Source organism: Saccopteryx leptura, chromosome 9 (genome assembly GCF_036850995.1).
Source record: "Saccopteryx leptura isolate mSacLep1 chromosome 9, mSacLep1_pri_phased_curated, whole genome shotgun sequence".
NCBI classification, from domain to species: Eukaryota; Metazoa; Chordata; class Mammalia; order Chiroptera; family Emballonuridae; genus Saccopteryx; species Saccopteryx leptura.
In genome coordinates, this window is record NC_089511.1 from 69,522,752 (window position 1) to 69,548,013 (window position 25,262).

Here is a 25,262-nt window from a genome sequence, read left to right on the forward strand (position 1 = left end):
TTTCTCAAAAGAGCAATCTGCTTATGCTTATTAAAAGAATAATTTTGTGTAGAATGAAGACAAAATGATGTGGAAGGCAATGACAGAATGACTCTTCTCTTTAGTTGAAGTTTGATCTGAGAAGAATGATAGTTCCATGAACAGAATTTTCTTTACCACTGTGACCTCATTAAAGATTTGGATTTCCTTGTCTGTGTGATGACTGACTGTTGGAAGAAGCAACAGTCATCAAACATTTTGGGAGACATTCAGATGCCCCAGTCTTAATGTTGGCATAATGCTCCTAATGGGCTATTCCTCCTAATGCTGAAAACTTACTTCTTCCTGTACCTTAATTTCTTCATCCATAAAGACCACCACTAAGGTACAGGCCAAATAACTAACAAAAATGTTACGATGACCTTTGCAGACATTAAGCACTGAGTCAAGGAAACAGAACACTCTTGTGGTAGCTGTCTTTGCTGTTTATTTATTTATCTTTGTGACAGAAACAGAGAGACACAAAGAGAGGGACATATAGGGACAAACAGACAGGAAGGGACAGGGATGAGAAGCATCAATTCTTCATTGCGGCTCCTTAGTTGTTCACTGACTTACTGCTTTCTCATATGTGCCTTGGTGTAGGGGTGAGGAGGGACTACAGCAGAGCTAGTAACCGCTTGCTCAGGCCAGCGATCTTGGACTCAAGCCAGTGACCATGGAATCTTGTCTATGATCCCACACTCAAGCCAGTGACTCGATGCTCAAGCTGGATGAGCCCATGCTCAAGCCCGCGCCCTGGGGGGGGGGGGGGGGGGGCCTTGAATCTGAGTCCTCTGCGTCCCAGTTGGAGGCTCTATCCGCTGCACACCACCTGCTCAGGCAGTCTTTGCTATTGAGGGGCAGTTTTTCATAGCTAGCGACCTAGATATTGCACAATGGTGTGTCACCTCTGACCTGGCACCCACTTATGTATCTACAGATATTCAATTTACTGACCCTAAAACTTTTTTCGCAGCCCGAGAGTCCTTTGGAAAAAAAGATAATGACTAGAAACCCCTTCCTTTCCCAATGTTCTGCCTCGACCTAAAAAAAAAAAAAAAAAAGTTGGAAGAGAGCAGGAGGGTTAAGGGGAGGCAAGGGGTCGAGGGGGGCGGAGTCCAGCTCCAATTTGGGGAAATCCAGCTCGCGTTTTGCTTCTCACTCAGCGGTGCGGGGTCCAGCGGAGGCAGAGCCCCAGCTTCACTCCCTGAGGTCTGTCCTGGGGCGACACTGTAGCTCCGGGGGGCTGACCTGGCGGGGAAGAGCCGCGCAGACCGCTCAGGCGCCGCTTTGTGCGCGTTGCCGCCGGCGTCTCTGCTCCCGGGTCTGCCCCCCGGGACGCTCCCCTGCCCCGCCTCAATCATGCAACTCTACCTGCCTCTCCGCTGTGGACCTTCTTTGGGAAGCAGCCGTCCACCTCGGAGGCTCAAGCCCTAACCGTGCCGGTAGGTGTCCGTCCCGGTCCTGCCCGCGCCCCTCACTCTCTCCGGGGCCCCGGGCACCAAACTTGTGGGGATGAGAACGAGTTGGAAAGTTTGCCCAAGAGCTGGTGCAGGCTTGGAGCTGGGGGCGCGCGCGCTGCCCTGGAGCCTGAGCCGGCCCGCGGTGATTGGGGTCCCGGCCGAGGGCAGGGGCGCGGGGACCCGCACGCAGGGGCCGGAGGGGGTGCAGAGGTGGCGCTCTACTCCTCGGGGCTGGCGCTGGGGCTCCACGTCTGCGGGTCCTCTGGGGCCGCCAGGGTAGCCCGGCTCCCCGCGGCGACCCCTCACCCCGGGCCGCTTGGAGAGCTTTTGTTGAGGGTGGGAAACAATGCCCCCAGCGGGAGGGCGCGACCGTCTGCCCCCGAGCCCCCGCTGCGGGGCGAGCTGGGGGAGGTGGGGACGCCTCGGGCTCTGCTCCGGGGGCAGCTGGAAACCCGGCTGGCGGAGGGAGGGCAGTGTGGCCCCGAGGGGTCCCTGGACTTGCTGACGGTGGAAGAGCCTCTCAGGGCGGTCGCACGTCGGGGCGCCTCCGGGTAAGGAGAGGGAAGAGTTAGGGTAGGTCCTGGGTGGGCAACCCGGGGTGTCTCGCGCTCAAGCATAACCCTGAATAATCCCCCCCTTCTCGTGCTGACACGGGACAGGCTCCTCGGGAAAACGTTTTGGCTCTTGCCTCCCTCGGCGTTTCGGGGATAGGACTTCTGGAACGAAACTTTGTCCAGGGGTTGACCTGGAGTGCTGCGGGTCGGGGAAGAAAGGAATAGGGGATAACATTAGTGTTTTGTTAAAATGGCTTTTTAAAAAAACTCTTTAAGTTCCACCCGGTTGCCCAACGCACTGGCGTTACCTTCGCTTCAGTCCACCCAGGCGTTGTCCCCGAGCGGGCCCCGAGGGTGGGAGGTGCGCGGACTCGGGTGCCGGGGCCAGCCGGGCGGCTCGGGAAGGCCGGTCCCGGTCCCTGTCCCGGTCCGCGAGGGCGGTGCCGCTTCACATCGGGTGGTGTCTTGGATGAGACAGGGCTAGATCCCTTTCTCCCCTTTCCCTTCCTCCCCTCTCCTCCTCACCCCTCTCCTCACCTTCCCTTCGTCTCTCACCCGCCCTCCCACATCGGGTTAGCTTCTGGAGAGGCTGTGTGCGGTCCGTATATATATTTCTACACGAAAAGTGTTCAGGAAGTTGGTGACCGGTCCCTGTAAGCTTTCCACGTGAATGGGTAACCCAAATTGGGCATTAAAAAAAAAAAATGATCGGAGAGGGAGAGGAGGAGAGAGATCGATTTTTTGTTGCACTTACTTATCCATTCATTCGTTAATTCTTGTGTATATCCTGACCGGGTATCAAACCGCAACCTTGGCCTACGGAGACAACGCTCTAACCAACTGTGCTACCCAGCCCGGCCAAATTGGGCCTTTCTGACCCAGTAAAAACGAATGCATCACCAAGGGAACAGATATTGCTTGATCTAGGAATTTCTTTCCTCCTCCCCCTAACTGGTCCTCCCCACGAATTAACAATCTTGTATAGGTCGCAACTGTGCCTCTACCCACTTTCTCCGGTTCTGCTTTGGGAGACAAAATAAGCTGCATAATACATCAGACTATTGATCAGTTAGTGAAGAAATGTTTGAAAAGTGTTTCAAAGATGTTGAGCGAGGAAAAGATGAGGTGCACAAGCCAGTGTCAGCGGGGTTCGCAGCGCGCCGTTCCGGGATTGGCTGAAGGGCGGTGCTCCGGGGCTGCAACCTCAGGCCCGCCCGGAGCCCAAGTGTGCTCGTCCTTTACCCTTCCCCCTCCCAACAATTAAACCGTAGGCCTCAGGATGTTAAAAAGAATATGGAAAAGGTGCTAGTTAAGCAGTTTGGGCAAGTGTTATTTAGGGCATATTAGAAATTTATGACTACAGTTAAATAAGGTGGGGGTACATGCAAATGGATGACTTAATAAAGACATATTGGGAGATTAGTCCTATTATTTCCAAGAACTAAATATTTAGGTAACGTAATTTTGGGTGCTTTTTCTGATTTTATTGGTATTGGCTACACAAGTGAAAAAAATCAAGTCCCATCCCTCCCCAATTAAGGTCGGTCGTCAACCTCTGACAGTGTTTAATTCCATGTGATGATTTCAGTCAAATTTCAGAATCAAGCTATATGGGAGTTACGTACAGGGTACCTTTGTCTTTGAGAGGATGAGTAGCTTGGACTTAAAATTCTGGGTCCACCACTTGAACATTTTAATGTAAGTTAACTATTGCTCTCAGCTCCTGTCTACCAGAATTGATAGGTCGGAGGTTTGGATCACCGTGGTCTCTGCCCTTTGTTCCTTTTCTCTTCCTCCTCCAATCTTCTTTATCTGGTTTGCCTCTCCCCTCCCCCACCCTCTTCTTTGAATCTTTATCTTTCTCTCCCAGCATACTTAAATTTCTCTTTTTCCTCCCTCTGTTTTTCTACCTTTAGTCTTTAGTGATTTAATCCCAGTTGTCTTTATAATATTCTAGCTTCATTACTGTAAATTTATTCCCCTTCTTCTGCCTTTTGCCCCTCCTTTTTAGACACATTTTCTTATGGCTTTTCTCTCTTCTTCCCAGTGTGTTTTATGCTATTCTTGTTTTAAGAAGGCTCATTCTATCACCTTTTTAACTTCTCGCTTCCCTTTTCTGTAGCCCTTGTAGGCCTTTTTTTCTTGCTCTCTGCAGGGCAGCAAGGTTGTTTTACATATGGAAGGAGCCTTTGACTAAATCTGCTGGCATTTTAGTGAGTTTCCTTGAACACCTTTTCCATGTGCAGAAGTCTCTCACACTTCCTGTGGTAGAAAACTATCTAGGAACAGCAAGCAACCCGCCCACCTCCTCTTGCTTTAAGTGTAGGACTTACAGAAGTTACTAGAGGAAACTAAGCCAGGTGGGGTCTTTAAAAAAGGTATGTTTTAAGTCCTGTATTTGTCAGTCAAGTGCAGTAGCCTTTAAATTCCCAAGAGCTGAATGCAGTGACTAAAAACAGTGTTACTTTGCAACTAGCTCTCTGTATGCAAATACCACTCTTTTTTGGCAACTGCTGGTAGTGAGAAGGATTGCAGTATAGTTTTAAATTGACATGTGGGCTGTATGATTACATCAGGTCAGCCACTTCCTGCCTAGGGAACTTTGGGAGATCCCATGGAGAAAGAAATATAGGTGGGAAAGGACTTATTGACATGGTACTGTCAATATTGTCCTTTACAGACAATTGATAAAATTGAGGAAGTCAGCTTTTCATTTTCTAGGCAAGGTGATAACTTCAATAACTGTGAAAAAAGGCTCTGTTTAGTGAAAGACTCTAATTACTTAGTAAGCTCAAATAACATTCAGGCAAAAATCTAATCCTATTTGTTGACCAATTTGGTTAAGGAAATTTAAAGAATGTGTGGCCTGCCTTGGCCAGATTGCTTGGCTCTTAGAGCCTCTGCCCAAAGCACCGGGATTGCAGATTCGATCCCTGGTCAGGGTTCATTACGGAACAGATGGTTCCTGTCTCCCTCTCTCCCTCCGCCTCCCTCCTTCCCTTCATCTCTGGGTAAAATCAATAAATTAAAAAAAAAAAGTTAAAAAGAAAAAAAGGATGTGTGGCCTGACCTGTGGTGGTGCAGTGGATAAAGCACTGACCTAGAACGCTGCGGTATCCAGTTTGAAACCCCAAGGTACAAATGGGAGTTGATGCTTCCTGATCCTCTTCCCTTCTCTTTCTCTCTCTCTCCTAAAAAAATAAATAAATAAAAATCTAAAATAAGGCCTGACCTGTGGTGGCGCAGTGGATAAAGCATCGACCTGGAACACTTGATATCGCTGGTTCAAAACCCTGGGCTTGCCCGGTCAAGGCACATGTGGGAGTTGATGCTTCCTGCTCCTCCCCTTTTCTCTCTCTCTCTCTCTCTCTCTCTCTCTCTCTCTCTCTCCTTTCTAAAATGAATAAATTTTTAAAAATCTAAAATAAAAATTTAAAAAAAATGTGCAGTCTGACCAGGCTGTGGCACAGTGGTAGAACATCGGACTGGGATGCGGAGGACCCAGGTTTGAGACCCTGAGGTCGCCATCTGGTTTGAGAGAGAGAGAAAGGGAGAGTGAGAAAGAAGGTGGAGAAGTGCGAAGCATCTACTTGTAGTATATAGTTGTTTTCTGTCTCTGCCTTGAACCCCGCGGGCTCATCTGATTTGAGCAGAGCTCACCAGCTTGGACCCAAGGTCGCTGGCTTAAACAAGGGGTTACTCGGTCTGCTGTAGCCCCACGATCCAGGCACATATGAAAAAGCAATCAATGAACAACTAAGGTGTCGCAACACGCAACAAAAAACTAATGATTGATGCTTTTCATCTCTCTCCGTTCCTGTCTGTCTGTCCCTATCTATCCCTCTCTCTGACTCTCTGTCTCTGTAAAACAAACAAACAAACAAACAAACAAAAAGTGAATACTGAGTAGATCCTTTCACAAGCCATCTTTACCATGCTCACCCTAGGACAGGGGCCGGAAACCTATGGCTCGCGAGCCAGATGTGGCTCTTTTGATGGCTGCATCTGGCTCGCAGACAAAACTTTATTTAAAAAAAATTTTTTCCCCCCCTCTGAAGCTGGAAACGGGGAGAGACAGTCAGACAGACTCCCGCATGCGCCCGACCGGGATCCACCCGGCACGCCCACCAGGGGCAAGGCTCTGCCCACCAGGGGGCGATGCTCTGCCCCTCCGGGGTGTCGCTCTGCCACGACCAGAGCCACTCTAGCGCCTGGGGCAGAGGCCAAGGAGCCATCCCCAGCGCCCGGGCCATCTCTGCTCCAATGGAGCCTTGGCTGCCGGAGGGGAAGAGAGAGACAGAGAGGAAGGGGGGGGGGTGGAGAAGCAAATGGGCGCTTCTCCTATGTGCCCTGGCCGGGAATCGAACCCGGGTCCCCTGCACGCCAGGCCGACGCTCTACCGCTGAGCCAACCGGCCAGGGCCTACAGACAAAACTTTAATAATAATAAAAAATAACGTTAAAAATATAAAACATTCTCATGTTTCCTACTGCTTATGTTCATGGTTGCGGGTGTCTGGAGCCAATCACAGCTGTCCTCCGGGACAACACCAAGTTTTTATTGGATAAAGTGTAATGTACACAGGTTGTTGTATGGCTCTTACAGAATTACATTATTTTTTTAATTATTTTATTTTATTTTACTTATTCATTTTTAGACAGGAGAGAGAGAGAGACAGAGAGAGGAGAGAGAGAGAGAGAGAGAGAAAGAAGGGGGAAGGAGCTGGAAGCATCAACTCCCATATGTGCCTTGACGAGGCAAGCCCAGGGTTTAGAACCGGCGACCTCAACATTTCCAGGTTGATGCTTTATCCACTGCGCCACCACAGGTCAGGCCAGAATTACATTTTAAAATATGTGGCGTTCATAGCTCTCTCAGCCAAAAAGGTTCCCGACCCCTGCCCTAGGACCTATTCTTGCCACTTCTACAGTCCATCCTTAACATTACGTTCTCTACTTTGGGCTGGCATTGTATCCTTTCATGTTTCAAATAATGAGTTGGCTTCTTACCTCTTGGCATATAATGCTGAGGTTTCATACATTCCAGTCCTGTATCTCAAAAGGACATTTTAAGAAAATAATTTTGCATTATGGGTTAGGGGTCTTGGTGCCTTCTGGTGAAAAGAGTAGTTAAATAATGCATATTTTACACCCCACAGTTTTTATTCTTTCATTTTGTTTTATATTCCAGAAAAAGAACTCTAAGGATGGTGTCAGTTGCATATGATTTCCCCTTGTGGGCCTATTATACATCTTTAATAACAGGGATACCATTCTTTTATTTTCTGCTTTGATCATGTTATCCTGTAGTTATCAGTAGCACTCAGATTCTTGAATATATTCTAGAGTAGAATAAAACAGATTAAGAGAAATAATTGAAGTGTCAGTTTTCATTAGAAGTGAAAAAGGGGCCCTAGTCGGATAGCTCAGTTAGAATGTCATTGGGAAGCACAGAGATTGCTGGGTTTGATCCCTGGTCTGGGCACATACAGGAGCAGATCTATGTTCCTACCTCTCTCTCTGTCTCCCTTCCTCTCATTAAAATCAATCAATAAAAAAATTCTAAAACAATGAAAAATGGAATTAGTATTCAATTGTGAATGTACTTTTTTGTATGACTTAAGTATTCTATAATAAAAGCACCAAAAAAAGGGGTATGAACAATTAATAATGTTTACAAACTATTAAGGAAAATAAATTTAAGGAGATCTGTGGGGATAATTCCATATTTAAATAAGGACCTATTTAATCTAATGGACTACATCTTCCCCCCCAAAAAGAATATTTTTAAAAAAGGCTTACTGCCTCTTTTTTTAGAGTTCAGCTTTGGGGATAACTTGGTTTATCACTAAAGAAGATTGTGTTTCATTAGTGGAGCCAAGAATGATAAAATTAGAATCTTGTGGGAGGCCTTATTTTGTGTCTGATTGTTTCTTTGGCTGGGTGGTACCCAGTGGTTTCTTCCCTGCAGTTGGGTTTTCAGGGGTCATTGGCCTCTTTCAGGATCTCATAAAAAGGCTGTTACCATTTAAAGAGGCCACATTTTCCCAATCCATGTCGCTCAGACCTTTTCCATTTCCTTGTCAGGCTCTTTTTCAGGAGATAAGATTTAAATGGCAAACATCATCTTAATTACAAGTCTGAATTTCTAAGCACTTCAATTTAAAAATATAAAAGAATATATAAGAGACAGGGATTGATTTATAAACTACTTCCAAAAGCTGATCCCATGACACCTTCTGGCATATCCAGATTACTTGCCTTCACAGATGAATTTTTTATTTTTATAGCTAATTATAATACCTAGATTATAGGTTCCTAGTAATTTTTCATCATTGTAATCTTTTTATTTTAGATTTTTTTATTTATTCATTTTTATAGAGAGAGGGCAGAGGGAGAGAGAAAGAGAAAGAGAAAAGAGGGGAGGAGCAGGAAGCATCAACTCTCATATGTGCCTTGACCAGGCAAGCCCAGGGTTTCGAACTGGCAACCTCAGCTTTCCAGGTCGACGCTTTATCCACTGCACCACCACAGGTCAGGCAGGACATCATTGTAATCTTGATACAAAAGATAAAGAAAACTAACGATGATATTGTTTAATTTTTAGGAAATAGAATGGGTTGCTTTTTGTTACCAGAAAAAAAATAAAGGAAAGATTGCTGACATTGCAATTGGAATGGCCTTTGTTTTCTAAAAATGTTAGTATAAAAATCAGTGTTCTTTGGAGGAAATGTCTGAAAAATTTTCACAGCCAAAGAGTTAGCATAAGTGAACACTTTTTTTTTTAAAGGGGAAAACAATAAGTTTAGATGCCAAGAACCCAAGTGAAGTATTCTCTGGCTTAGTGTTTGTATTTGGCACAGATATTTCAGGATGCTTTTCTTTTGTGGTTAATATTATCATTACTGTCTATTTAAAAAGTCTTTCTTACAGGCAAAATGCTTTGACTCTAATGCTGTGCTCTGTGATTTTATACTCTGTGCTCTACAGTGTGTTAGGTGAGAACAGAGAGAAAAGAACCAGATTTTGCTTTGCAGAATATGGCAGACTGTTGTTTAAACTGGGTCTATAATAATAACTATTATTTTCTCTCTCTCTCTTTTTTTTGAGATAGAGAGAGGAAGACAGACAGGAAGGGAGAGAGATGAGAAGCATCAACTCTTATTTGCGGTATCTTAATTGTTCATTGATTGCTTTCTTATATGTGCCTTGATGAGGGTGGGGTGGTTGGGGGTGGGTGGGGCTTTAGCATTTGCTCTATCCATTGCAACACCAGCTGGTCAGGCTAGTCTATTTTCTCTTATTAGTTTTGTTTGTTTGTTTGTTTGTTTTTACAGAGACAGAGAGAGTCAGAGAGGGATAGATAGGGACAGACAGACTGGAATGGAGAAAGATGAGAAGCATCAATCATCAGTTTTTCGTTGTGGCACTTTAATTGTTCATTGATTGCTTCTCATATGTGCCTTGACGGGGGTGGGGGGGCTACAACAGACCAAGTAACCCCTTGCTGGAGCCAGTGATTCTGGGCTCAAGCTGGTGAGCCTTGCTCAAACCAGATGAGCCTGCACTGAAGTGGCGACCTCAGGTCTCAAACATGAGTCCTCTGCATCCCAGTCCGATGCTCTATTCACTGTGCCACCTCCTGGTCAGGTAACTTCCACTTATTAAACACCTATTATATGCCAGCCCTGTGCTAAACCTTAATGCATAACATCTTATTATATTTTCATAGGAGCCCACTGAGGCTGTGGCACTATCTTGCTTCATATCCTATTATACATAAGAAAACTGAGGGTACAGAGAGACAGATGAGTTTCTCAGAATCACGTGGCTAGTAATGTTTCTTAGCTGGAAACTGAAGCCAGGTATGCATACTTCCAAAGGCCTTCTTATACCCTATCATCGCCCCCTTCAACCTCAGACATCAAAAAGATGAAACTAGTACCACTAGGCTTTCCCTGTAGGAGCTCATTGATATCTCGAAACAGCTGCATTTCAGATGCAGAAATCTTGACTCAGTTAAGTGGTTTGCTGAAGGACATAGCTGCTGATCACACGTTAAAAATCAGGCTTTTGTGACACTGGCTTGAACCACTAAATGAAACTGCATCCAAGATTACACTGCATCCCAAGATTACCTGGATCGGGTCAGTACAGCAAAAATAAAAGCAAAATTTGAGAATGATAAAGGGCTGTCAAATTTTTACTTTGTCAAGTTATAACAATTGAAAAAGAAAAAGCCTTCCCTGGCTGGTTTTCTCAGTGGTAGAACATTGGCCTGGTGTGTGGATATACTAGGTTTGATTCCGATCAGGGTACACAGGAGAAGCATCCATCTGCTTCTCCACCCTTCCTATTCCCCCCTATATTTTATATAATATATATATTATAATATATATTTATTATATATATCTCCCTCTCCTGCAGCCATGGCTCGATTGGTTGGCGTTCATCCGGCCCCAGTACTGAGGATGGCTCCGAGGATGGCTTCATATAGCCTCCACCTCAAGCACTAAAAATACTAGGTTGTTTGCAAGCATAATCCTAGATGGGCAGATTATCAGCCCCAGACAGGGGTTGCCAGGTGTATCCCAGTAGGGGCGCATGCAGGAGTCTCTCTGTCTCCCCTTCTCTCACTTGGAAAAAGAAAAAAAAATAATTAAAAATAAAAATACAAGCTTCTCCTCTTTAAAAAAATAAGGCTTATCTCACACGTTTTCACAAAAGAAAGGATTTTTATTACATTTTCTAAGAGATTGTATTATTGCCTGACCAGGTGGTGGCATAAGGGATAAAGCCTGGGGCTGAGACTTTGAGGACTCAGGTTTGAAAACTCCGAAGTTGCCAGCTTGAGTGCAGGCTTGCCAGCTTGAGCATGGGATCATAGATATAGCCCCATGGTCGCTTGCTGAGTCCAAGGTCGCTGGCTTGAGCCTGGGGTCACTTGCTCTTCTGTAGTTCCCCCCACATGTCAAGGCACATATGAGAAAGCAGTAAAATGAACAAGTAGGTGTCGCAACGAAGAATTGATGCTTTTCATCTCTCTCCCTTTCTGTCTGTCTGTCTTGCTAAAAAAAGAGAAAAAAGATAAACAATGTTTTAATTTATTAATTTTCAAAAGAGAGAAGAGGGTGAGGAAGGAGCAGAAAGCATCAATTTTCCAAGTTGATGTTTTATCCACTGCTCCACCACAGTTCCTGCTTTATTACATTTTCTATTTTTTATTTTTGAGAGAGAGAGGAAGGGAGAAGATAGGGTAGAGAGATATGAGAGGCGTCAACTTGTAGTTGTATCTCTTTAGTTTTTAGTTGTTCATTGATTGCTTCTCATGTGTCTTAATGGGGGAGGACTTTCAAGCTGACCCATTGACCCTTTGCTCAAGCTAGCGACCTTGGGATCATGTTGATGATCCCTCACTCAAGCTGGTGAACCTGCTTTCAAGCCAGATAAGCCCACACTCAAGCTGGCGACCTCGGGGTTTAGAACCTTGGACCTCAGCGTCCCAGGTTATGCTGGTCAGGCTATTATTATTATTATTATTTAAAGATTTTATTTATTCATTATAGAGAGGGAAGAGAGAGAGAGAGAGAGAGAGAGAAGGGGGGAAGAGCAGGAAGCATCAACTCCCATATGTGCCTTGACCAGGCAAGCCCAGGGTTTTGAACCTGCAATCTCAGCCTTTCCAGGTTGACGCTTTATCTACTGCGCCACCACAGGTCAGGCTATTATTTTTTTATTTATTTTTTTAATTATTATTTTTTTTTTCTGAATATGGAAACGGGGAGAGACAGTCAGACAGACTCCCGCATGCGCCCGACCGGGATCCACCCGGCACGCCCACCAGGGGGCGACGCTCTGCCCACCAGGGGCGATGCTCTGCCCCTCCGGGGCATTGCTCTGTTGCGACCAGAGCCACTCTAGCGCCTGGGGCAGAGGCCAAGGAGCCATCCCCAGCGTCCAGGCCATCTTTGCTCCAATGGAGCCTTGGCTGCCTTAGGGGAAGAGAGAGACAGAGAGGAAGGAGAGGGGGAGGGGTGGAGAAGCAGATGGGCACTTCTCCTGTGTGCCCTGGCCAGGAATCAAACCCGGGACTTCTGCATGCCAGGCCGACGCTCTACCACTGAGCCAACCGGCCAGGGCTTTTTTTTTTTTTGTATAAAAGACATTTCAGTAACAAAACAGAAAGACATAGTTAAGAATAAAGGAGAGTTTACAGAAATGAAACAATTCAGCTTTTTTTTTTTTTTTTAACAGGCAGAGATAGACAGGGACAGACAGACAGGAACGGAGAGAGATGAGAAGCATCAATCATTAGTTTTTCGTTGTGCGTTGCTACTTCTTTTTTTTTTTTTTTCATTTTTCTGAAGCTGGAAACAGGGAAAGACAGTCAGACAGACTCCCGCATGCGCCCGACCGGGATCCACCCGGCACGCCCACCAGGGGCGAAGCTCTGCCCACCAGGGGGCGATGCTCTGCCCATCCTGGGCATCGCCATGTTGCGACCAGAGCCACTCTAGCGCCTGAGGCAGAGGCCACAGAGCCATCCCCAGCGCCCGGGCCATCTTTGCTTCAATGGAGCCCCGGCTGTGGGAGGGGAAGAGAGAGACAGAGAGGAAAGCGTGGCGGAGGAGTGGAGAAGTTTATGGGCGCTTCTCCTGTGTGCCCTGGCCGGGAATCGAACCGGGTCCTCCGCACGCTAGGCTGACGCTCTACCACTGAGCCAACCGGCCAGGGCTTACTTCTTAGTTGTTCATTGATTGCTTTCTCATATGTGCCTTGACCGTGGGCCTTCAGCAGACTGAGTAACCCCTTGCTGGAGCCAGCGACCTTGGGTCCAAGCTGGTGAGCTTTTTGCTCAAGCCAGATGAGCCCGCGCTCAAGCTGTTGACTTCAGGGTCTTGAACCTGGGTCCTTTCGCATCCCAGTCCGACGCTCTATCCACTGCGCCACCACCTGGTCAGGCGAAACAATTCAGCTTTATAAAAAATTTTATAATTCCTCATTTTTCTACAGACTGTTATCACAGGGTTGCAGGCCAGTTTTTTGTAACTGTAAGAATGAGACAGCACTCGAACTCCAAGTGTGCAGGCTTTATTAGAGGAAAAAGACCTGCCGGGGCACTTTTCAGGGAAGAAGGGCCCCAAAAACAGACTGAGGTAAAACTTTATAGGGTTGGGGATAGCCTTGAGCAAGGGTGTGCTGGTATGTTCGGTTTCTGGAATATTCCTCTTTGGGGTGATTGACCAGCTTCCTGGAATTCCTTTGTCCCAGGGGCGATTGTCAGGTAATTAAGGGTGGGGTCAGGCAGCCAAGCAGAACAGCAAAAGGGCAGTTGTAATTCACGTATCTATCATTTCTCAACTCTGTGGTTACATATAAAAGAAAGGCAGTTATTAATTTTATAATATACGGTGAGGAGTGACGAGGAGAAAAAATTGGGAAATTATTGCTTTTTCTGGAGAGAACTCAAGAAAAGAACCTAGCCAAGCCAAGTCCCCCATCCAGTTCAGGAGGTTGTCAATTTCCGTGCTGTGAGGTCTGAACTAGGCAATGTCTCCGAAAACCTGAGTGAGGAAGTAAAATAATTTTGCAAGGTAATAATTGTTAGTTGCTTGCTGAGAGTGCTGATTGAACAGGGTGACCTGGTGATACATGGTCTCCTGGATGAGCCTCGTGAGACCTGCTGATCTGGTTCCTCTTGAATGGGCGGATATGTGGAGATTTCTAGAGACTGGGAACATATTGGTGTAAGTTTTAGAAGGACGAATATGTGTGGTTTAAAAGGAAGGGGGTTTGGAGAACATTCAGGAGGGAACTTCTCAGGCTTAGGGGTGGCTTCTTCCTGCTGTAATCCCTATCTATTTGATATTTCCCTCGTGAAGTTCTCCTTGGGGTATTGGAGAATAGGAGTGTAAGAGCATTTGATTGTAGGTAATCCTAGCGATTTCTCTCATCCGGGCCTGTAGGAACTTGATAAAGAAGGGGGCAAGTATTTGGATAAGGAGGGTTGTATAGCAGGGGTAAAATTCCTTCCATGGTAAAGTTAGAGAGATATTTTTTCCTGTCAGCTCTGGAGAGAGCAGTTAGCTTGAGCTAAAAGAAATGTTTCATGTCTTTGTAGGCTCTTCTTCAGCCAAGAAGACCCAGCGATCTTGTCCCCTTACTATGTGAGGGGTAAAAAGACTGAGAAGCGTTAAGAGGTGAATGCTATTCATTCTTCTAGTTCCTCAGGGATATGAGAGAGCTTTAGGGTTAGGGGACCTGTAGAGGTTGAAAGATAGGATTTAGGAGGTTTGCTGATATAGGGTTTCAGATTTTTCTGTTTCACAAGAGCAGGTTTCAGGGTTGATGTGTAGGGTTAGTGTAAAGCCAGTAGCCAGGGCCACCATCACAGCCGCCTGGCCCATGCAGGTTCGCATTGGATTCAGACAGTCAGTAAAGAAACAACGAAGCCAAAAACTGGTGGGCCATCATCTTTAATCCTAGCTTGCACCTGGCGGGCAAGGCAAAATCACACACTGGGCTCCAAAACCCACTCACATTCAGTGCTCACAAAGCTACTGATTTATCCGAGTTTCCTAGAATCAAAGGTTTCTAGCTCACCAGACTTATTCACCTCTGTTCCCCATCTCCTTCCTTCTCCCTGCACAAACTCTGCCCAAACTGGCTTCTCGCTCAGCACTCTGCCATCTTGGCTGTTTCTCCTGGCCACATGGCCTCTTTCTGCTCTCTCCTCTAATGATAATCTCAGGAACCAAGAGAGAACAAGCTCCTATTCTGCCCCTATTTTATAGTGTAGAAATCCAAACCTTTAATCCAATATACAAAATAGGAAAGTCTCTAATACAAAGTCACTTATCTGGGGCATGATGGGATTGTACCACCCCACATCAAAAAGGGTGGGACAGGTTTAATCCCAAAACCAAGCCCCAGGCTACAAAGATCTTGCCTGCCCACAGAGACACACATTAATATCACCTGGACAACGGCCTCCACGTGGGCAGCGCCATCTTTAACAAAGTGAGCATAATATATTTTATCTGCCTAACAATCCACCCATAGCTATGCTCACTTTACTATCCACAATTTACATTACCGGCATCCCCATGCAAGGAAATTAGGCACATTACACAAATTACAACATGGCAAATCATATAATTTCAACAACTACAAGGTACATTTCACCAATATCTGAGCACTGTGCAAAATGTCCTCGGCCTTCTTTCTAGCCATAGGAAAAGCTTCCCGGGGCAGGGGAGTGCTTCCAGCAAAGCCACCCCCCACCCCCATCAGGGTATTTCACATTGTCCAAAATCCGTAATCCGTAAGTCCATCCAACAAAGGAGCCAATGCCCACTCCAGTCGTAGTCCAGGAAATCAGTCCACACACATGGGGCCTCAGCCACCCCCCCCCCATCCCTCCCATCCTGGCAGGTCTTACACTGTCCCAAAGAAGAGGACATGGCGTCCAGCCCTATGTCCCCAAATTGCAGACCTACCAGGGCCATAGTAGGTGCTCCTTCCAGCTGCGCTCATTTTATGGAGACTGCGGATTGCAACTCCAGCCCAATTCTCCTCATCCTCCAAAGAGGAACTGAAAACACCAGCTCCCACTGCCGGGCTTGCAGCCCCGGGCCAGGCCTCAGCCCCGGCCTCAGCCCCGGCCTCCTGCCGCTGCTGGCTCTCCACAACATCCAGGGCAATCTGCAACTCACAGACATGTGAATCTTCCTCCAGCAGCTGCTCCATTTCCAGGTGAATCTTGCAAACCTGGTCGGCCTCCTCCTCCAGCGCTTCCCCCAGCTCCAGGGTCAGCATCTGTTTCTCCCACGTTTGCTCCAGCTCCTTCCACTGCTCGGTTGGCAGGTCCCGGGCAGCCTCTTCCACAGAGCTCTCAGTTTCCTCACTGAGAAGGAGGCATTGGCCTGGCGTGCGGGGGACCCGGGTTCGATTCCCAGCAGGGCACATAGAACAAGCTCCTATTCTGCCCCTATTTTATAGTGTAGCCAACCACGCATGGCTATAAAAGTCGGCCAGCCTATGGTCCCCAAAAGGACAGCCATGGGGAACCATAACAGCAGCCAGTCCTCTACTCCACCGCTCAAAGGTGGTGGTTGCTCCATACCGAACTGTATCGAATCCTGCCACAGACTACGCCAAATGTAAAGCCAGTATGCAAGGCTGCCACTATCACAGCCGCCCGGCGGGCAAGTAAAAACACTATGCCCTGGCCGGTTGGCTCAGCGGTAGAGCGTCAGCCTGATGTACGGGGTACCCGGGTTCGATTTCCAGCCAGGGCACATAGGAGAAGCGCCCATTTGCTTCTCCTTCCCCACCTCTTCCTTCCTCTCTGTCTCTCTCTTCCCCTCCCGCAGCCAAGGCTCCATTGGAGCAAAGATGGCCCGGGCACTGGGGATGGCTCCTTGGCCTCTGCCCCAGGTGCTAGAGTAGCTCTGGTCGCGGCAGAGCGATGCCCCGGAGGGGCAGAGCGTCGCCCCTGGTGGGCGTGCCGGGTGGATCCCGGTCGGGCGCATGCGGGAGTCTGTCTGACTGTCTCTCCCCGTTTCCAGCTTCAGGAAAAAAAATAAAAAATAAAAAAAATAAAATAAAAATAAAAACACACACTGGGCTCCAAAGCCCACTCACATTCAGTGCTCACAAAGCTACTGATTTATCCGAGTTTCCTAGAATCAAAGGTTTTAGCTCACCAGACTTATTCACCTCTGTTCCCCATCTCCCTCCTTCTCCCTGCACAAACTCTGTCCAAACTGGCTTCTCACTCAGCACTCTGCCATCTTGGCTGCTTCTCCTGACCACATGGCCTCTTTCTGCTCTCTCCTCTAATGATAATCTCAGGAACCAAGAGAGAACAAGCTCCTATTCTGCCCCTATTTTATAGTGTAGAAATCCAAACCTTTAATCCAATATACAAAATAGGAAAGTCTCTAATACAAAGTCACTTATCTGGGGCATGATGGGATTGTACCACCCCACATCAAAAAGGGTGGGACAGGCTTAATCCTAAAACCAAGCCCCAGGCTACAAAGATCTTGCCTGCCCACAGAGACACACATTAATATCACCTGGACAACGGCCTCCACGTGGGCAGCGCCATCTTTAACAAAGTGAGCATAATATATTTTATCTTCCCAACAGTTAGGTAGATTTTTCCAAATTTCCGATTGGCAAAGGTCTGCATGTGGTTCTGTACGAAACTAGTGAACAAACATAAGAGGCAGGGTCCAAAATTTAGAAAAATAAATAGGAGAGCAAGTGGACTAATGAAAAGAAATAGTCAAGACACCCAGTTTGTGCAAAACTGCTGATTCCATGTATACAAATTTGCTAGGCTTCAGAGAGAGAGAGTAGGAATAAGACAGGGAAGTGGCCAGTCCCCCTGCCCCTAGACCTACTTTTGTAAATATTCCTAAAGCAACAAGAAGAGGAATTACCTCTACAGCTCGTTTGGTCCTTAGATTGATGGGTAGTGTACTAGGAACTGGAAGGGGTTCAGGGGTGGGATCAGATTGATATTTGGGGTGAGATATATTAGGATACAGGTTTCTGTCCAATTAGTAAAGAGACACATATAAGTATTGGTCCCACACAAGTAGAAAGCCCCTGATTGGGTGAGGCAGGCTGAGTGGTGAATAGAGAATAGAAGGACAAGGAGTCGGTTTTGTTTCTGTGTTTCTGAGCTCCAGATGGTCAGGGTGGAGGAAAGAGTCATCCCAATAAGTGGGGAGAGTAAAGGATTGTTAGTTAGGGTGACTAATTAAACATTCTTTGAAAACCCGTTTTCTGATTGTTCAAATTCTTTTTTCTTGGTACAAACCTCCTACAACCTACACAAACTTTGTAAACATTCAACTTTCATAAACTTTCTTATCCAGAAATAACTGACCTTCATAACAACTTGCTTTTCCTTTTTCTTTCAAAAGTATTTCCATACTGTATACATTCTATTATCAAAACCATATAATTCGCCTGACCTGTGGTGGCGCAGTGGATAAAGCGTCGACCTGGAAATGCTGAGGTCGCCGGTTCGAAACCCTGGGCTTGCCTGGTCAAGGCACATATGGGAGTTGATGCTTCCTGCTCCTCCCCCCCTTCTCTCTCCTCTCTCTCTCTCCCCCCCCTCTCCTTTCTAAAAACGAATAAATAAATAAAAATTAAAAAACAAACAAACATATAATTCGCCTGACCAGGCGGTGGCGCAGTGGATAGAGTGTCGGATTGGGATGCGAAGGACCCAGGTTTGAGACCCCAAGGTCGCCAGCTTGAGCGTGCGCTCATCTGATTTGAGCAAAAATTCACCAGCTTGGACCCAAGGTCACAGGCTCGAGCAAGGGGTTGCTCAGTCTGCTGAAGGCCCATGGTCAAGGCACATATGAAAGCAATCAATGAACAACTAAGGTGTCACAATGCGCAACGAAAAACTAAATGATTGATGCTTCTCATGTCTTTGTTCCTGTCTGTCCCTGTCTATCCCTCACTCTGACTCTCTCTGTCTCTGTAAAAAAAAATATATATATATAAAAGAAATAAAAAAAAAACCCATATAATTCTTTTCTAGTCAGAACTCTTGATTTAAAAATCTTTAACCTTTAGTGATAATTAAGTTGACTTTCTTTTTAACCTAGTTTCCCTTTTCCCAAAGCTTGATTAAGAGTCCTTAGTTTTTCATATATTCGCCATATGTAGACCACCCAGCTTTGTGGTTGGAGTAAGCCATGCTGTTTTTCTATTTTAGGAGCAGTGGGAGTTGTCAGGATCACGGTGTGTGGACCTGTCCACGTTAAAGTCCGTTTTTGGGTGTAATGCTGAAAGCGCCTCTTGGACAGTTTTTGAACAGTTTGCTGCATAACCTGTAAATCCTGCAAGTACTTAGGGAAAGGGTGGTTACATTTCTTTTTTTTTTTTTTAAATATTTTTTATTTATTCATTTTAGAGAGGAGAGAGAGACAGACAGACAGACAGACAGAAAGGAGGAGCAGGAAGCATCAACTCCCATATGTGTCTTGAGCAGGCAAGCCCACGGTTTTGAACCGGCGACCTCAGTGTTTCCAGGTTGACACTTTATCCACTGCGCCACCACAGGTCAGGCAGGGTGGTTACATTTCTGCACTTTGCAGTTAGAGTTTAAGTCCTAGTGACCACTGCTTCTAGCTGGAATTAGCAGCAGGTCCCAGCCTAAAATAGGCATGGGACATTGAAACAAGAGGGATAAAGGAGATACTATACATTAAATAAAGCAACAAAATCAAACTGTCAATACCCACAGTAGAGATCTTTGAGGGATAAATAAAACTTAAATAAATTCAGGCAAGGCATAGTAGATGGCCCTTGTGTTTACAAGAAATGAGATCAGATTATCTGCTACTTGGAAGAAATACTTTAGGCTTATGAACAATGTCCTTGGGTCTTCAGTGGCAATTCCTAGCATGCTGGGCAAGGTCAGGTCACAGGTAGCTGGAGCAGTCCTAGAAGAGACTGAGCCCTACTCCATGGAGCAAGTGGGCAGCCCACCTTCTCTTTCCATAGCACAGGTGTGTCCCTTGATGGGGCTGGGAAGCCTGGCAGGCTTCAGTTCAATGACCTTTTTTCCACTCTTTAAGTAGGGCCCTGATAGAATCCTATGAAGCCCTTTAGGGTGCTAGAGCCTTTACATTTTTTTCTTTTTATTCATTTTAGAGAGGGGAGAGAGAGAAGGGGGGGAGGAGCAGGAAGCATCAACTCCCATATGTGCCTTGACCAGAGAAGTGCAGGGTTTTGAACTGGTGACCTCAGCATTCTAGGTCGAAGCTTTATCCACTGCGCCATCACAGGTCAGGCTGGGCGCTAGAACCTTTAAAAGCGTATGCCAAAAGCTGGTATTTCCTGACCTCATGGGCCTTATTTGCCTTTTCTGTTCCTTTCTTGGTCGTTATAGACCTTAAAAGCTATGCTCAGAAGATCTCACTGAGGAGCTTGATTACGAGAGCAAAATTGGGAATTCAGTGTTTAAAGAAGCCTATTAGATTGAGGAGAGAAAGGATTTGATATGTGGTGGTAGGTGGTTGGAAACTGCTGAGGGTCTGAGTTTGATCTAGGGTGAGACTTCAGGTGGTGGGGTTTAAGGCGATGCCCAGATAGACTACGGACTGAGAATGAAGTTGAGCCTTAGCAGAGAAGACACGATATCCCTTTACAGTGAGGAAGTTAAGAAGGGTGGTGGTGTGTCTCCTTGAGGCAGGCAGGGAGGGGCTGCAGAGGAGTAGGTCATCTACATATTGTAAGAGAGTACTAGTTTTGAGATTGCATGCTGCTAAATCCTGAGCTAGTGCCTGCCCAAACAGGTGTGGGCTGTTTTTGATCCCCTTGGGTAAGACAGTCCACGTAAAGATAAACAGAAAGTAAGAGTCAGGGTGTAGAGGAATGGTAAAGAAAGTATTCTTGAGGTCTAGGACTTGTAGAGATTAGGGACTACTGGATGGAGGGGAATGCAGCCTCATTGATTAGATGTAAGGTTTGTACGAGGCAATAAGTCCCTGAAGGTTTTTGAACAGGAAGTATGGAGGTGTTGCAGGGAGAGTCTGTGGGGATGAGTAAGCCTTGATTTAAGAGGTGGGTAATTATTGGTTTAAGGCCTTAGAAACAGACACAGTTACACATTAAACAAAGACTTCACATATTATGAATTAAGAAATTTAAATGAGCGCGCTTTACTTGTTTCAATTAAAATTAATTTTATTTATTTATTTATTTATTTATTTATTTATTTACAGAGACAGAGAGTGAGTCAGAGAGAGGGATATACAGGGACAGGCAGACAGGAACGAAGAGAGGTGAGAAGCATCAATCATTAGTTTTTCATTGCGCGTTGCAACACTTTAGTTGTTCATTGATTGCTTTCTCATATATGCCTTGACTGCGGGCCCTCAGCAGACCGAGTAACCCCTTGCTGGAGCCAGTGACCTTAGGTTGAAGCTGGTGGGCTTTTGCTCAAACCAGATGAGCCTGCACTCAAGCTGGCGACCTCGGGGTCTCAAACCTGGGTCCTCTGCATCCCAGTCCGACGCTCTATCCACTGCGTCACTGCCTGGTCAGGCATTTCAATTAAAATTATACTAGAGATATTTTCTGACAAACAAAGAGACAAGATGGATTACTTACTCACATAGCTTAATATACAATTCTGTTTTTTTAAGTTTTTCGAGATGGCAGGGAGTTGCCAGCATAGAGGGGAGGAAGAAAGAAGGCAGACAGATGGACAGCGTGAATAGCTGTATGGAAAGAAGGAGGGTAAGAATCTGCAGGAGGATGGGGAGGAAGGCATAGCTGTAGTGGAAGCTGGTGGGGAGAGGGAAATGGGTAAAACCCAGCCGAAGCCAGTGGGGAGGGGTTGAAGAAGAGAGACAGGCACAGCAGCCAGAGTCACAGCTTCTAAGGAGGGAGGAGGGATTTAAGAACACAGTGGAGAAGGGAGGGAGTTTTCTGGAGAGAAGAGACTCGAGTGGAAAAGATTTGCAGAGGGACCAGAGAGGGGTCCCGAGAGAAGGGTGCCCTTGGGGGTCAGGCAGGAGGGAGAGAGTTGGGAGTCCTCAGAGAAGGAAAGATTAGGAGCGGAGGTTTTATTTATTTTATTTTATTTTATTTATTTATTTACTTTTTTTGTATGTTTCTGAAGTTGGAAGTGAAGAAGCAGTCAGACAGACTCCTGCATGCGCCCGGCCGGGATCCACCCAGCACGCCCACCAGGGGGCGATGCTCTGCCCATCTGGGGCGTTGCTCTGCTGCAACCAGAGCCATTCTAGCACCTGAGGCAGAGTCCATAGAGCCATCCCCAGCGCCCAGGCCAACTTTGCTCCAATGCAGCCTTGGCTGCGGTAGGGGAAGAGAGAGACAGAGAGGAAGGAGAGGGGGAGGGGTAGAGAAGCAGATGGGCGCTTCTCCTGTGTGCCCTGGCCGGGAATCAAACCCGAGACTCCTGCATGCCAGGCCGATGCTCTACCACTGAGCCTACCGGCCAGGGCCTAGGAGCGGAGGTTTTTGGGTGAGGTTTCTTTGGCCAAAAACTGCCTGTGTGTAGAACAGATGGCACAGAAATTAAAGACAGGAGAGAAGGGAGAAGAAAGGCCTGTGCATAGTGAATCTCTGATGCCCTCCCTGTCCGGTGGCAAAAGTTGTAAGATCTCTTAGGATATTGTAATGGTAGTAGAAAGCAACCTGGCTAGGTGCCTAGACTTTCGAGGAAGTCCATAGAAGCAGGCTGCTCAGAGTAGAAACCTCCCAAACTGTGAACCTCAGAGAGTAGGGTGATTCCTGAAGGAGTAGAGGAGAAGTCTCTGAGGCCTGAGATTGGAGGAGCCCATGTTCAGAGGGGAGTCCGGCTGGACAGTTTGGACTGAGGAGCCCTGTTGGGCAGATAAAATGTATTATGCTCACTTTGTTAAAGAGGCCGTTGCCCAGGTGATATTAATGTGTGTTGGGGTGGGCTAAAGGCAGGCAGAATCCTTGTAGCCTGGGACTTGGTTTTGGGATTAAGCCTTTCCTACCCTTTTTGGTGTAAGGTGGTACAATCCTATCATGCCTCAGAGAAGTGACTTTGTATTAAGAGACTTCCCTATTATGTATATTGGATTAAGGGTTTGGATTTCTATACTATAAAATGGGAACGGAGCGGGAGTTTGGTTCTTGGTTCCTGAGGTTAGCATGAGAGAGCAGAGAGAGTAGAGCCAGCAGCTAAAGGAGGCCACGTGGAGGAGGCCAGGAGAAGCAGCCAAGATGGCAGAGTGCTGAGTGAGATGGGGAACTGAGGAGAAGAAGGCTGGTGAGCTAGAAACCTTTGATTCTAGGAAACTCGGATAAGTCAGTGGCTTTGTGAGCACTGAGTGTGACTGGGTTTTGGAGCCCAGTGTGTATTTTTACTTGCCCGCCGGGTGCAAGCTAGATTAAAGGCTATGGCCCATCAGTTTTTGGCTCCATGGTTTCTTTACCGACTGTCCGAATCCAATGCGAACCTGCATGGGCTGGGCTGCTGTGATAGTGGCCCTGGCCCTGCCTGCTGGCTTTACAAGCCCACAGTAGAGGAGACTGGTGAGAGAAGGGGGCGTCTCCGCCTTCAGTCACAGTTCCAAGAGGAGAAAATCTCCATAGAAAGAGAGTCGCAGACAGGAGGTCGTCACCCCAAGGCTGAGATCTTGGGACGTAGGAGAGGGGCCTGGCTAGATGCACCTAGACTTTCGTAGAAGTTTGTAAAGGAGTAGAGGCAGACCACTTGTAGGTATGGGATTCGAAGTCAAAACCATCCTACCAGGAAGGGGTGTTTTTAGAGAGAAATTTGGAGGCCAACTGGGAAAGGGGAGAAAGAAACTGCTTACCATCCTGGTCTGGCAGGGGTTCAGGACAGGGTTAGACTGCCGGTCACTCAACTGCGCTCACACAGCGTAACAGAAGTTCGGCCGGCAAGGGGATCGTTCAGGCCGCAGGTGCCCTATCCCGGGTTTTGGCACCAGATGTAAGAATGAGATGGTACTCAAACTCCAGGTATGCAGGCTTTATTAGAGGAGAAAGACCTGCAGGGGCACTTCTCAAGGAAGAAGGGCCCCAAAATAGACTGAGGTAAAACTTTATATATAGGGTTGGGGATAGCCTTGAGCAAGGGTATGCTGGTATGTTCAGCTTTCTGGAATACTCCTCTTTGGAGTGATTGACCAGCTTCCTGGAATTCCTTTGTCCCAGGGGCGATTGTCCAGTAATTAAGGGTGGGGTCAGGCAGCCAAGCAGAACAGCAAAAGGGCAGTTTTAATTCATGTATCTATCAGTAACCATTGGCCTATACCAGGGGTCCCCAAACTTTTTACACAGGGGGCCACTTCACTGTCCCTCAGATCATTGGAAGGCCGGACTATAAAAAAAACTATGAGGCCCTGGTCAGTTGGCTCAGTGGTAGAGCGTCGGCCTGGCGTGCAGAAGTCCCGGGTTCGATTCCTGGTCAGGGCACACAGGAGAAGCGCCTATCTGCTTCTCCACCCCCCCCCCCTCCTTCCTCTCTGTCTCTTTCTTCCCCTCCTGCAGCCAAGGCTCCATTGGAGCAAAGATGGCCCGGGCGCTGGGGATGGCTCCTTGGCCTCTGCCCCAGGCACTAGAGTGGCTCTGGTTGCAACAGAGTGACGCCCCGGAGGGGCAGAGCGTTGCCCCCTGGTGGGCGTACCTGGTGGATCCTGGTCGGGTGCATGCGGGAGTCTGTCTGACTGTCTCTCCCCGTTTCCAGCTTCAGAAAAATACAAAAAACAAAAAAAACAACAAAAAAAAAAACAAAAAAAAAACTATGAACAAATCCCTATGCACACTGCATATATCTTATTTTATTTATTTATTTTTTAAAGATTTTTTATTTATTCCTTTTCGAGAGTGGGGACAGAGAGAGAGAAGGGGGAGGAGCAGGAAGAATCAACTTCCACATGTGCCTTGACCAGGCAAACCCAGGGTTTCAAACCGGCAACCTCAGCATTCCAGGTCGACACTTTACCCACTGCACCACTACAGGTCAGGCTGCATATATCTTATTTTAAAGTAAGAAAACAAAACGGGAACAAATACAATATTTAAAATAAAGAACAAGTAAATTTAAATCAACAAACTGACCAGTATTTCAATGGGAACTATGCTCCTCCCACTGACCACCAATGAAAGAGGTGCCCCTTCCAGAAGTGTGGCGGGGGCCGGATAAATGGCCTCAGGGGGCTGCATGCGGCCCGTGGGCTGTAGTTTGGGGACCCCTGGCCTATACCATGCTTTCTCACAAGTCTAACAACCTGTCAACTATGAAAGAATTATTGCCCAGTCTGTTGTCAGAGTATTGATTCTGTGATCTTTGAATAGTCTATTGATATATTTTGTATGGTAACCTTCATTCATGTTCCTAGCTTGGTCTTATTTTGGGTCAGGGTAGGCAATCCAAAGAGATGAAAAGGCAATTGAGCCTGACCAGGCAGTGGCGCAGTGGATAGAGCATCGGACTGGGATGTGGAGGACCCAAGTTCAAGACCCCGAGGTCGCCAGCTTGAGTGCAGGCTCATCTGGTTTGAGCAGGGCTCACCAGCTTGAGCCCAAGGTCACTGGCTCCAGCAAGGGATCACTCAGTCTGCTGTAGCCCCTACTTCAAGGCACATGTGAGAAATCAATCAATGAACAACTAAGGAGCCGCAACGAAAAATCAATGTTTCTCATCTCTCTCCCTT

At 46.9% G+C, this 25,262-nt stretch overlaps 1 protein-coding gene across 2 annotated transcripts in view; it reads left to right on the forward strand.

The window, feature by feature from the left end:
• Positions 1 to 1,418: 1,418 nt before the first annotated feature.
• The window catches only part of TET1 (tet methylcytosine dioxygenase 1), a 169,359-nt gene continuing 145,515 nt past the window's right edge, over positions 1,419 to 25,262 (forward strand). For both annotated transcript variants that reach the window (XM_066348947.1, XM_066348948.1), the window contains exon 1: positions 1,419 to 1,466. The gene's annotated coding sequence lies outside the window, so the exon portion shown is untranslated. The remainder of the gene's footprint in view (positions 1,467 to 25,262) is intronic.